Source organism: Epinephelus lanceolatus, chromosome 14, assembly GCF_041903045.1.
Source record: "Epinephelus lanceolatus isolate andai-2023 chromosome 14, ASM4190304v1, whole genome shotgun sequence".
In the NCBI taxonomy this organism is placed as follows: Eukaryota; Metazoa; Chordata; class Actinopteri; order Perciformes; family Serranidae; genus Epinephelus; species Epinephelus lanceolatus.
In genome coordinates, this window is record NC_135747.1 from 32,899,998 (window position 1) to 32,914,253 (window position 14,256).

General features: G+C 37.9%; 1 protein-coding gene across 2 annotated transcripts in view; it reads left to right on the forward strand.

The window, feature by feature from the left end:
• The first annotated feature begins 1,228 nt into the window (after positions 1–1,228).
• Positions 1,229–14,256, forward strand: part of itprid2 (ITPR interacting domain containing 2) — a 69,412-nt gene continuing 56,384 nt past the window's right edge. For both annotated transcript variants that reach the window (XM_033613226.2, XM_033613235.2), the window contains exon 1: positions 1,229–1,338. The gene's annotated coding sequence lies outside the window, so the exon portion shown is untranslated. The remainder of the gene's footprint in view (positions 1,339–14,256) is intronic.

A 14,256-nucleotide genomic window follows, 5' to 3' on the forward strand; every position in this document is an offset into this window, starting at 1 on the left:
TAATATTTAGAAATAATGACAAACATGAAAAGCAATTGTCAGCATTTAGTCACTTTGATTTACACATTGGAAAAGGAGTGGGAGGAAGTATGAACTTATTAAACCCCACCCCTTCTCTATGAGTCATCAAGTGAAATGACAGACAGCTTCTTTATACAGATAAACCTCTACCCAAGACTTTTCTAGATATACCATTGTTATTACCTTTTAACTTTGTCACACAAAGATAACCCATGTATATGTATATAATAATAAGTACCAAATGTCAATCTTTCAAAAACCTATTTTAGCATATAATATTGATATAATACATATATATCTTCATGAACTTGTCCTGCTATCTTTTTATATTTAAATAAGTGAGCATCTATCTATCTATCTATCTATCTATCTATCTATCTATCTACCTCTAGCTTGGGATCAGTAGGACCCAATATGAAACATTGTCAATGATAATTAAGTCCTCAAACAAGATGATAGTAAAGTCCCAATGTCTCCATTAGAGTACTTCCTAAATAAGTGTCTTAGTTTGTTACTGTTGCTTAAATTGGTCAAATATGTTGCCATATCAAACTACAAGTGTTATTAATCATAAATAAACAAGTTTTAACCCGATAAAATGTTCTGCTCTCCACTTGATGCCACAAAAAAGTGTCCATGAACAAGGACAACAGGTCTAAGTTAAGGAGAATGAAATCGAATGTGATGTCCTCATATGAGGACACAGGGTCACAGGAGGATAGATAGATAGATAGATAGATAGATAGATAGATAGATAGATAAGTAGAGAAAGTAACCAGTAATCCATGTGAACAGCTGAACAACTTCCTGAATATCACGTCTTCGACATTCAAACTGTTCTATAACTTCACTCCACGTGTTGAAATACAAAACTTTCTCTGGTTTTGACATTAAATAATCCCCTTAAATTATAACCCCCTCTGAACAGTCGCTGAACAGTTTTTAATATTTCATGGTAGCAGGTCATTTCTTGCTTCAAACATTATTAGTGCAGTTTGAAAATATACAAGATGTCGGGCTTAAACTTGCGGTGGAGGACTTTAAGGCAATAATATTTCTAATTTTCACTTAACTAAAAGTTGCGAGTACTTCCTCCACCCGTCTTTTCATCCTGTAATACCACTGCTGACCGTCCTGTGCGTGCTGACTCATGCCGGCAGGTGTCGCTGTTTCTCCGCCGCAGCCCAACGAGGACACGCCCCCTCTCCTCCCGCTGGTTTCAGGAAGCGGAAGCAGGAATGTTGGAGTGTTTTCAGAAAAGTTTGGACAAGTTTGACAGTTTGGGAGCAGAGACACAAACAGCGGAGAAACATGACGGTGAGTAAATGTACCTGCTCTTTTTACTGCGACTAATACAGCTTATTGTACCGCTGTGTGTGATAATAGCGCTGCTGCTGCTGTTAGTTGTGTCAGTACACGCACTTTGACTACTGTCAGTCTCATGTCCTCCTTGTCAAACAGAGCAGGAACAACTGAACAGGACAAACAAGTTAGTCTGAGCTAAAAACAAAAAAACGAAAGGTTAATGGACAAACAAGTTAGTCTGAGCTAAAGAAAACAAACAAGCGAAACTTTAACGACGCATGGTGCTCACTTTTATTTTTAATTTAACAGTACAGCAGGTATTTAAAGGTGAAGTGGTTCGTATTAGCATCCACTGTACAGGATATGTGTTGAAGCTAGACAGAGGGGGTAAGTACTTGTATGCTTATTTTACAACTTTTACAACTATATTTCAGAGCGTAATTGTAATTTTTACTTAATTACATTTGTCTGACAGCTTTAGTTACTTTATAAATTAAGATTTTTGCACACAAAACATTCAAAACGCTCACAAAAAGCTCAAAATTGTACTTTTTTGTACTGAATAATATAAGTCTGACAGCTTTAGTTACTTTACAAATTAAGATTTTTGCACTCAAAACACACAAAAAGCTTACAAAAGCTGATGATTTGTTTAAAAAATTAAACTACAAGTACAGCTCAATTATTTTTTGTGGGGTTGCAGCCATGGGTGCAGATCTGATGACAAGTTTTGGGGAGACACAATCAGTTGTGATTTTTTTTTAATTGCACGCGTGCAAATCATGCCCACAGAGCGCTTGAGATTGCCAGCATATTTCACGATTTCATAGAGGCTCATCACCATCACCAAGTCATTCAAAAAGCACTACAAAGAGAATCATATGCTTACCTTTACTGTTTATTTCTCTTAAACACCCAGTAGTACATGGAACCAGCCATCACCCTCCTTTTCACTGCTTCGCTGTTAGTTAATGCTACTTCTAGTTTCAGGGTCTCAGGCATGTTATGTCCACTCACGTTCTCATCTGTCGCCTCTCACGGATTCCCATTTCTCCTCATCATCTTCCCTTTCTCCCAGTATATAGGACTACTGTATACATTTGTTCAATTTCAATCATTTAAGCTATTTAGAATTGGGGGGGACAATTTGTGTTTTTTAGAATTTGGGGGGGACATGTCCCCCCCGTCCCCCCCCCCGTCCCCCCTGGGATCTGCACCCATGGTTGCAGCGATGTATCAGTTTTAAGGTATACCGTGATATAAAAGTTGACGGTTATCATACCGTGTACATTTCAACTGATAGACTTTAAAGGGAGACTTTTTAAACATACGTCCATTAACAAAATGGTTTCAAGTTTTAATTATAGAAATAAAACGTTTGTTCAAGCAAAAATGTTCATTCTGTTTTCATTCACCAAATTATCTGCAGAGGTCTCTTCCTCTCCAGAACAAACTGATCAAGTGATTAAAACCAGTAAAAACACAGAATAAAGCAGTTTATTGTTTTAAAAAATCTGTGTCTTCCCAACACTTCTCATTATGGAGGGGTAGGGTTGCAGCGATTTATTGGTTTTAAGGTATACTGTGATATGAAAGTTGACGGTTGTCATACCGTGTACATTTGCTAATCTATGATATTGGGGGGAAAAAAATGCAACCGTATGGAGAATCTCCATTTTTTATTTTAGGTAAATTAGAAGGGAGACGTTTACACATATTTCCATTAATAAAATGGTTTCAAATTTTAATTATAGTATTAAAACATTTGTTTAAACAAAAACATCTACTTTTAATTATGTTTTAATTTCTATAAGGGTCATTCTGACTGATATAAATTCTGTAATGCTCATACCATTGCAACCCTAGTCTATTGACAGCAAATTAGTTGGCAACTATTTTGGTAATTGTTCATTGATTTTTCATGCAAAAGAACATCATGTTTCCAGGTTCCCAAAAATGAAGATTTGCTACTTTAGTTGTTTTTTTTAATTATTATTTTTAGTTATTTCATTACTTAATTTTAGTTATTTGTATGACTGGTTGGAAGGGTTGGGGGAAAAAAATCGATACAGCATATATTGCAGTATTTCTGTGTGGCAATATCATATTGTCACAGAGTGCCAAGCAGGGCTGTGCGATATGACGATATATATCGTGTGACGAGAAAAAAATGTCTTATCGTTTCATATTTTGCTCTATTGTTTATATTGTTGTGACGCAAATTACACTTTTTACAGCAATATTTTTCGTCATTTGGAGTACGTCCATCTTTTGCACGGATCTCATTGATAAATTACTCTTCTTGGCTTTTTAATTTGTTAAGCTTTTATGGCACTTACAGTAACATAACGAGTGATATAACTCTGCTGTCTGACTTTTTATTAATTGGATTAAAATGTGCTATATCGATTGGGATATGAAATGACCTATATCGTGATATGAGATTATGGTCAAATTGCCCAGCCCTAGTGCCAAGTAGTATAGATTTTTTATGACATAAATTATTAAAATTGCAAATACAAATTAACCTTTAATAATCAATTGTTTTTTCAGTTCACTAGATACAGTTTGCTGCTGCAAAAAATGGCTGCAGTGAGATGAACAGACTGAATTTATTTTTATCTTAATAGATGAAATAAATGTAGGCAAAGTTTTTATTTGGGGACATAATTTACAGTAGAAAAAAAGGTAATGAATCGCAGTATATTTTATCACAATATTCAGCATATTAAGCCAAATTCGTGACGTAAGTATCGTGATAATTTCGTATCGTGGATTCTCCGGTGAAGCCCTACTAATTGGAGAAAACAAGCAACATGAAGGTGTCACTTTGGACTTCACTGTTTTAAATCTATCGATTAATTGAGAAAATAATTTGCAGGTTAATCCATAATGAAAACAATCATTAGTCTGATACAAAACGGTTAAAATTCAGCTCCACTTCAACCAACTGCAACAAATAATCCTGCTTTTACATTATTGCATGAGTAATATTCATGTAATCATGGAACAGTATAACACTTACAGACACCCTTTTCCTGCACTGAGTACTTTTAATACCTTAAGTATATTTCCCTGATTATACTAACGTTATTTAGAGACTTTGTTCAGCTTCTATTTGATCCCCCAGAGTGGCATCCTGCAGTTTAACTATAACAGTGATGTAACAGTGATGTAAACGTCTCCGTGTCCCCACGTTTCCACTGTTTAAGTCTGTTTGCAGTGAGCGTACATCACTGTCAGGGAGATGAAGGTTCAGGTTGCATGAAACAGACAGTAAGTGCGGTTTCATTCACACAGTTGTGACCTCAAAGTCTGCTTTCTATCACAGCTCACAGTCAGTGGGTCATCTTCTCTCAAAGACATTTGATTTATGGTGAGATAAAACAGAGAAAAGCAGGTAAATCTCACTTTTTTATATGTTATTGCAAGAGTGCCACAAAGAAGTGGAGGAAGTATTCAGATAATTTACTCAGGGGAAAGTACGAGAGTTATAAATAAAAGTCATGCATTAGAAATGTCACTTTAGTAAAAGTATTATCAAGAATATTAAAAGTGACAGTTCTCAATGCTGAAACATAACTTGTAACTGTTACACTATAATATATTTTATAATTATATTATTATCACTCATGCAGTAACATAATGCAGGATTTTACTGCATCAGTTTGATTCTGATTTGGTGATTTGCAGGTCAGAAAACGTCCAAGTGTCGAGGTTGAAGTGTGTTAAAGTTTTGTTGGAAACTGAATGTTCTTAGAATTTTAAGTTGTGTGTAACTGTTGCTTCAACAGCATATAGGCTGAGTGACTGTATTTCAGAATGAAAATGGTCCGAATTATTTGTTGAAATTTAGTGGTGCTGAATGTGGTTAAATTTAAAGGAACAGTGTGTAAGATTTAAGGGGATTTAGTGGCATCTAGTGGTGAGGATTGCAGATTGCAATGAGTGGTTACTTGTCCTGGTTAGAATTCCTTCACTGTTCATTCTTCAGGAGGTTTTTACTGGGAGCTTGCTGGGAGCTTCCTCTCCAAAACAAACGGACCAGGGGTCTCAAATGTGAACATTGTGTACGGTTGAAATTGGGCCTTAAGGAGGTGTACACACCACTTCTCACGCAAAAGTTGTGATCTATGAAAACAGACTTGATGGGAGAAACTTTGACACATGCTTACGAACATTTCGGAGACAGTGAATTGGCAATGCAGATGGTGAGGTGGAAGCCTGACTGTAGAAATTGTCGAATATTTTTTGGCGCACACCTGGCTTTGGTCTGTACATACATTTTTAGTATGGATCCAAAACGTTGTTTTATAAATGAGACCCCAGGTGATTTAAACCAGTAAGTAAGTTTCTCCTATGTTGTTCCTCACATCGCAGATAGGCCGCTGCCCAACTTCTGCTAATGTGTTTTCTCTAGTAAATCTGGTCATTCAGGAGGTTTTACCAGGAATTGAATTATCTGCAGAGATCTCTTCCTCTCCGAAACAAACCGATCCTGTGATTTAAACCAGTAAAAATACTGAATAAAGCAGTTTATTGTTAAGAAAAGACGTGTTTTTCTAAGGCTGCTCATCATGGAGGGGTAGGGTTACAACAATATACAGCTTTTAAGGTATACCGTGATATAGAAGTTGATGGTTATCATACCACATACGTCCGTATTTGCTTATCTATGATGTTGAAAATAAAAATGCAAAGGGATGGAGATTCTCCCCTTTATTTTAGTTTTTGTCACATACATACTTCCATTAATACAGTGGTTTCAAGTTTCAATTATAGTAATAAAACATTTGTTCAAAAAAAAAATAACCCTTCCATTTTCATTCCTTTAAGGGTCATTCCGAAAATATAAATTCTGTGATACCATGAATACCGTGAAACCGCAATATTTTCTGAGACAGTTATCGTACTGTGAAAATCTCATACCATCGCAACTCTACGGAGGGGCTGCTAAGTACGTCACTGACACGAAAACATGATTTGGCTATATCTATAGCCAGTGTTTGGCTTGTCCATCTTGGGCTACTGTAGCAACATCGCGGTGCACCATGGTAGTCTCTGTAGATGAGGACCCACTCCCTATGTAGATATGAACGGTTCATTCTAAGGTAATGAAAAGTCAGTTATTCTCATTTTTCAGGTGATTATACACTAAAGAAAACATATTTTTTAAGTTATATTCCTTTTCTGCCAATATACAGTACAGGCCAAAAGTTTGGACACACCTTCTCATTCAATGCGTTTTCTTTATTTTCATGAGTATTTACATTGTAGATTCTCACTGAAGGCATCAAAACTATGAATGAACACATGTGGAGTTATGTATTTAACAAAAAAAGGTGAAATAACTGAAAACATGTTTTATATTCTAGTTTCTTCAAAATAGCCACCCTTTGCTCTGATTACTGCTTTGCACACTCTTGGCATTCTCTCCATGAGCTTCAAGAGGTAGTCACCTGAAATGGTTTTCCAACAGTCTTGAAGGAGTTCCCAGAGGTGTTTAGCACTTGTTGGCCCCTTTGCCTTCACTCTGCGGTCCAGCTCACCCCAAACCATCTGGATTGGGTTCAGGTCCGGTGACTGTGGAGGCCAGGTCATCTGCCGCAGCACTCCATCACTCTCCTTCTTGGTCAAATAGCCCTTACACAGCCTGGAGGTGTGTTTGGGGTCATTGTCCTGTTGAAAAATAAATGATCGTCCAACTAAACGCAAACCGGATGGGATGGCATGTCGCTGCAGGATGCTGTGGTAGCCATGCTGGTTCAGTGTGCCTTCAATTTTGAATAAATCCCCAACAGTGTCACCAGCAAAACACCCCCACACCATCACACCTCCTCCTCCATGCTTCACAGTGGGAACCAGGCATGTGGAATCCATCCGTTCACCTTTTCTGCGTCTCACAAAGACACGGCGGTTGGAACCAAAGATCTCAAATTTGGACTCATCAGACCAAAGCACAGATTTCCACTGGTCTAATGTCCATTCCTTGTGTTTCTTGGCCCAAAGAAATCTCTTCTGCTTGTTGCCTCTCCTTAGCAGTGGTTTCCTAGCAGCTATTTGACCATGAAGGCCTGATTGGCGCAGTCTCCTCTTAACAGTTGTTCTAGAGATGGGTCTGCTGCTAGAACTCTGTGTGGCATTCATCTGGTCTCTGATCTGAGCTGCTGTTAACTTGCGATTTCTGAGGCTGGTGACTCGGATGAACTTATCCTCAGAAGCAGAGGTGACTCTTGGTCTTCCTTTCCTGGGTCGGTCCTCATGTGTGCCAGTTTCGTTGTAGCGCTTGATGGTTTTTGCGACTCCACTTGGGGACACATTTAAAGTTTTTGCAATTTTCCGGACTGACTGACCTTCATTTCTTAAAGTAATGATGGCCACTCGTTTTTCTTTAGTTAGCTGATTGGTTCTTGCCATAATATGAATTTTAACAGTTGTCCAATAGGGCTGTCGGCTGTGTATTAACCTGACTTCTGCACAACACAACTGATGGTCCCAATCCCATTGATAAAGCAAGAAATTCCACTAATTAACCCTGATAAGGCACACCTGTGAAGTGGAAACCATTTCAGGTGACTACCTCTTGAAGCTCATGGAGAGAATGCCAAGAGTGTGCAAAGCAGTAATCAGAGCAAAGGGTGGCTATTTTGAAGAAACTAGAATATAAAACATGTTTTCAGTTATTTCACCTTTTTTTGTTAAGTACATAACTCCACATGTGTTCATTCATAGTTTTGATGCCTTCAGTGAGAATCTACAATGTAAATAGTCATGAAAATAAAGAAAACGCATTGAATGAGAAGGTGTGTCCAAACTTTTGGCCTGTACTGTATCTCCTAAATCAGGGGTAAGCAACCTGCAGCTCTGGAGCTGTATGTGGCTCTTTAGGCGCTCTTTCTAACATTTTGTCAACTAAAATGTGCGTCATACGTCTACGACCTGACACCTTTTACTCTATATTTTGTCAAACCTCAACAGCGGTGGCTAGTCTTTAGCCTCCCTGGCTAGGCTAGCAATGGATTCCAAATCCATAAAAGTAAAAGTGTCAGAGGGAAATGCAGAATTAAATAGTGCATGGACAAATATGTTTGCTTTCACCGCCAAAGTTGCAAATATAAACTACCAATTAATCATAAATAGCTAGGGATGTCCCGATCACATTTTTTTTTGCATCCGATCCAATACAGAGTCCTTTATTTTGAAACCGAGTCTGATACCGAGTCCAATCTGATACTTTGCAAAGCATTAAGAAAGAAAAAAAAAAGAATGCATCCAAGTTGTCCCATAAGGTTTGTTTTTTATTTAAATAGTATCAAAAAAGCTTATCGGTGGTTCAGCAGCACAAAATGTAAACAAATTCAATATCTTCTTCTTGTCTTCAACAAACAAAGTAGCGGAAAGTGGAGGCAACAATGAACAACATAGATGAAAAACCTGGCCATTTTTGTTGTTTTGATTCCTCCAGTCTTTTATTACCGATTCCGATTTTGTAAAAATAACATGATCGGAGCCGATACCCGATCCGAGGAACCGATCGGGACATCCCTATAAATAGCCCACTGCAGAGAAGCCTTCTTGTGGTAAAACATATTTTTGAATGCTCATTTAGGCTTATTTTTAATGTCCAAAGGCTAATTTAGACTCAATGTGCAGTGTTACGATAAGGTTCAAATATGTTTGCGGCTCCAGGCAGATTTTTTAAAATGATTTTTGGTTGAAAATGGCTCTTTTGATAGGTAAGATGGCTGACCCTTACATTAAATCCTACACAATGTGACCTTTAAATGTGGCTATAAGGCAGACATCTAAATAGCTTGAGCTGAAACAATTAATATTGTATTTTAATATTGACCACTTTAACAGTACCTAGTCCCAGATTCTCAATAATGAAGATTAGCTGCTTTTCTTTGTGTTACATGATAGTAAATTGAATATTTTTGGGTTGTGGATTGTTGATCTAACAAAACAAGCAATGTGAAGATGTCACTTTGGGCTTTAGAAAACACTTTTCCCTGACATTTTAAAGACTAAACAACCCTTTTCTAGATGTTTGGATGCTTTTCTCTATGAAAACTTGTCACCGTTGAAACCTTTAATAACTGATACCTAAAGACAGATGTCGGGGTGAAGGATGACTGAGGCTGAGAACAGTTGACCAGCTCCTCCTCTATTTGGCTGTGTGTTAAAGACTTTGCTTCCTCTCTGCACACCGTGTCATTGTTTTGTGACATTCAAGTTTGTTTTGCATGTGCAAGAGAAATCTAAAAATAAACTGATCCCTCCCTCCCCCTCCCATCTCTCTCATTCTCTCTCTCGGACAGGAAGTTGTTCTGTTATTCATCCTAAACACTTGTTTCCTGTTTCACACGTTCTCACTTAAATTTGGCTTCATGCTCCTCTGTTTTTCCCTCTCCATCCTTCTCCTCCAGTCAGTAGCTCTGTGCTGTAGTTTTGTCCTCCCATCACCTCATATTGTTAACTTGAGTCAGCTGCTGTTAGAGACCATGTAACCTAATAACCTATTATTACAATTCAGTTTGTAAACAGTGTTAAAGACATACAGCACTTCCTCTGTAGTAAACTGTGGTCTTGTTCTTGATACAACGGTCGGCTGATGGCTGGCTGCTGGGGCTCAGGCAGCCTTTTGCCTGTGAGACAGAGCTGAGGGAGTTAGGCTACTGCAAAAGAAATTAAACAGCTGCTACCAGTATTTCTTTTCTGTTAACAATAAATCTGCTGATTACTTTCACAGTTAAGCAGCAAATCCTCATATTTCAGGAAACAAAACTAGACATGTTTGGACATTTAGATCCCTTAAGTTACGGCTAGTGAAACTGATTTGTTATTAATTTTCTGTTGATCAACTAGTCAGTGAGTCTGTTAGGCCAGTTGTTGAAGCTCTTCTTCTTTGTGTCAGGGTCTGCTGCAGACTGACTTGGCAGAGGTGGCTGCCGTCTTGTTTTTACATGGATTAGTGTATTGTGCTCTTACTACCACTACATGGCACAAAAAAGTGTCCACAAACAAGGACGACAGGTCTACGTTAAGCAGAATGAAGTATAAGGTCCAGTAGAAATGTGATGTCCTCATATGAGGACACAGGGTCTTAGGAGGTTATGTAATTATTAATTGAATATTGTTGGGTTTTGGCTGTCATTTATAGCCTGGTGAGACTATCCTGATGACTTGAGCACACCATATGTTTTGTCCTCTGTATCAGTCTGAACTCAGTGCCGCTCCAAACACTTTCCAGATATTAAAATCCAATTGGGCCAATTGGGGATCCACACCGTAGTTTACAACGTTAGCAGCCAATCAGCGTTTGCGTCCTAGTCGATGACGTAAAATACAGGCTGCAGCTTTGCAAACGTTTGTTGCAAACATTAGTAGAGTAAACACAGCAGTAAGTGACGTTATTGCAGAAATTGAGTCAATAACAACAATTTACAAGAGGAATAGTGTGCAGTCACTGGGGAAAAAACACTATTGCCGTTCTTCCAACTGGATTTGGTGAAAGCTTAATTTATTAACTGGCTCCGTTGATAATGAAGATGTTCCCTGGTATTTTGTTACGCTGATTGGGTGAAGGAGTTTTTCTGTCAAGGTGAGTACTCCCGCCCACTGACAGTGTTCGGAGCGGCACCGACTCCAGACTCTTACAGACTATGTGTTATTAAAAACAGACCAAGACTTTCATGGTGCAACGTTAATGATTTTTTTTAACTTGCCTGGTCAGGTTAGTGGATCAGAAATCTACTTACCCGAGGTCAGTTTTTATTTGCCCCTTTACAAACTGTTTTATTTATTAGCAGTTATCACAAAAACATCAAAGACTAAAGTTAATTTTCATTAAAAAAAAACACTCCTTTTTATGCGCCTTGCTCTTAAACTTGTGGCAAAATGCATAATACATAGTTGAAGATTGGGCCATTCTCTAATGCTACCTCCAAGATAAATTTTGAAGTACTCCCTTGCGCTTCAGCTCATAAATTTTGTCTTAACCTGACGCCATTTTCTTGTAGGTGCCGAATCAGTACTGCACATGTGCAACTCTTAAGAAACTCTTAACTGCTTCCATTATCAGCTCCAGAAAAAATGACATGCTCAGTTTTTTAAACACTTGTGAGTTGCTAGATTTACTAGCCCGACATGAGATTTTACTTGCCCTGGCCTATCAGGCAATCCCCATTGTTGAGCCCTGTATTTGAATATGTCACCTTGAACGCTCAGAACTGCTGTTCGGCATGCTGGTGTTTTATAGTGTGTCAACCAGATGAATTAATCTAAAAACTAATGGACGCAGTTAATGAAAATAACCATTATCTACAGCCCTAAAAATCGTTTCTAAACTTTCTATGAAATGTACCCTCTTGTCTGAGCACCAACTCAATCAAAACTTCAGTACTGCACGATTTCAGTGCAGCAGTCACCGTTCCTAGAGGCAAATTCTGTGACAACACACATTACTGCTGATCAATTCCCAAATCAGTTTTTAGATCTACCTCCTTTCATTCATTTCTATGACGAATCAACTTGCAGAGACTTGCAGCTTGTCTCACACTGAGACGATCCATCAAGTCAACATTTACTCACCTTTATTTTTTTTGGTCAAAGTCATGTTATTGTGGTAACTGCTTGGAAAACTCCCTGTTAGTGCACTGAAGGACACCTGGGTGTTTAAAAGTTGAGGGATGAGCTGCTTAGAAGAAGCCACAAAACTCACATGAGTTTGACGAGTTTTGCGTCATCTGGATGCCTTTTGCTGGTGGATGGGCGGGGAGCTTTGGGGCCTCGAGGCACTAGGGAAAACAAACACTGTTCATCTTACACACTGCCCACGCAGCGGTGACACAGACAAGGTAGGAAAGTGGCAGTTTTCCTTTAAGTAAAAGTAGCAACACCACAGTGTAAAAGCTGTCCATTAGAAATAAATGTCCTGCAACTTATTTCCTATTTCTTACTTCCTACTTCCTACATAAAATTAGAGAAGTATTATCAGCAAAATGTACTTCAAGTATCATCATTATGCAGCAGAAAGACTTGAGTGTTATTCTAAATACTCTGCTTATTATGCCTTTCACATAAATGTAAAAGCAGCAATTAGATTTTAACAATTTTATATCCTGTAGCATAGCATCATTATTTTCAGGCAGAAAAAAACAAAATTATAATCTACAACTCTGAATGTCGAATAAATGACATGGGGTGAAAAGTAAAATTAGGAACATCCTGAACAAGTTTTTTGGGGCCCGATCAGAGACATTTGATATTGATAAAAGTCTGATTTGATACTCAGATAAGCTGCAACCTGAAAATGAGCTAACACAGTCCTTAAGTCATTGCAAGAGAAGTGTTTTTTGCTTAGTATACATCATAAAAATAAATATATAGGCCTCCATATTAGCAGCATGTTTATCAAACATGTATCCGACACATATAAATAACAGCCGTAACTACTAATTATTGGCGCACCTACTTGATCCAAATACCAAAGGCTCTGATTCAAAACTATTAAAATGATGATTGATGACTATTAAAACTGAAAGTTGACCCAGTAGAGTGCCACTCCCCAAATTGTCATAATGGGATCAGGTGATGGTTTGAAGAGTTGTTACTGTTGTTACTGTTGTTACTACAAACACAGTCTGCTCGTGGTTGCATGCTGACATTACAGAGCTTCTACCCCCAAACAGTCTTTTATTACAGACACAAACCTGATGACAGCCAAGTTTAGTTTTGCCTATTACTTTTGCCTGTGAATTGTTGGTAGAAGAAGTACTCAGACTCTGTACTAAAGTAAAAGTAAAAATACCATGGTCTAAGAATACTAATCATTACAGGTAAAAGTCTTGAATTCAAAATGTTGCTTAAGTAAAAGTGAAGAAGTATTACTACAGATTGGCCTTAAAGTATCAAAAGTAGAAGTACTTATTATAAAGAATGGTTCCTTTCAAAGTGCTATGATGTTATTAAAGAATATTAATGCTGTTTTTATCACTAACAAATGCATGCAAGAATGTTTTAATCTTGTAGTTTGTCAATGTGGAGCAAGTTTTAGTTGCTTTGTATATTACCAGGTAGCGTAGTAGTGTAGTGCTGCATCATATCATGTAAGCACATCATGTTTATTACCATAAAAACCAGGCTATTAAAATGCTTAAATCCCCAAACCCAACAGGCTTATATGTGGGACAGGTGTCTATATGGGACAGGCCTTAACTCCTTTTACATAAAACTATTACGCAGCAAAGGTGGGAAAAAAATAGGCTTCAAATAACATACCAGTGACAAATCATTCATTTGATCTAGCTCCCACAGACAGGACCTCTTAGAGAGATAGCATGATGACACTTGTTTTACAGCACTCGAGGATTACAGCACCCGGCATACCAACACAACAAGACATTATCCTGTTAAAACAGTTTTCACAAATTGGATTAATTTTTATGAAAAACCCCTTTGATTCTTTTGATCAGTGGACCCTTATGGACTAAAGTAATGTGAATAGCTCACTGGGTAATTGAGGAATGGACACACACACATTCTAACTTTATGATAGCTTCTGAGGAAGGGAGTCACCACTTGTTTTATCATCATGCTAGTAAACCGGAATGAATGATGGTCTTCTCTGGAACTCATGGTATCAGTAAAATGAACTTCACGTTTGAATTGTTCAGAATCTAAATGTAAACATTTATATTTGTATGTGTGATCTAAACAGCTAACTGATGTTAGTTCCAGTGAGTAGCCAACAACTGGCTTCACACATCCAAAGATCTTCTATAGAAATAAACTGTTTGGCAATCAGACCACGCGTCCAATCAACACAGGTCTTTATCTGTCAAAATGTGTAGCCACATCGGGCAAGTAAAAAGGATTGGGCATTAAACGTGGACTAGGCTTTTTTAGGGTATGGAAAAACTAAGTGTC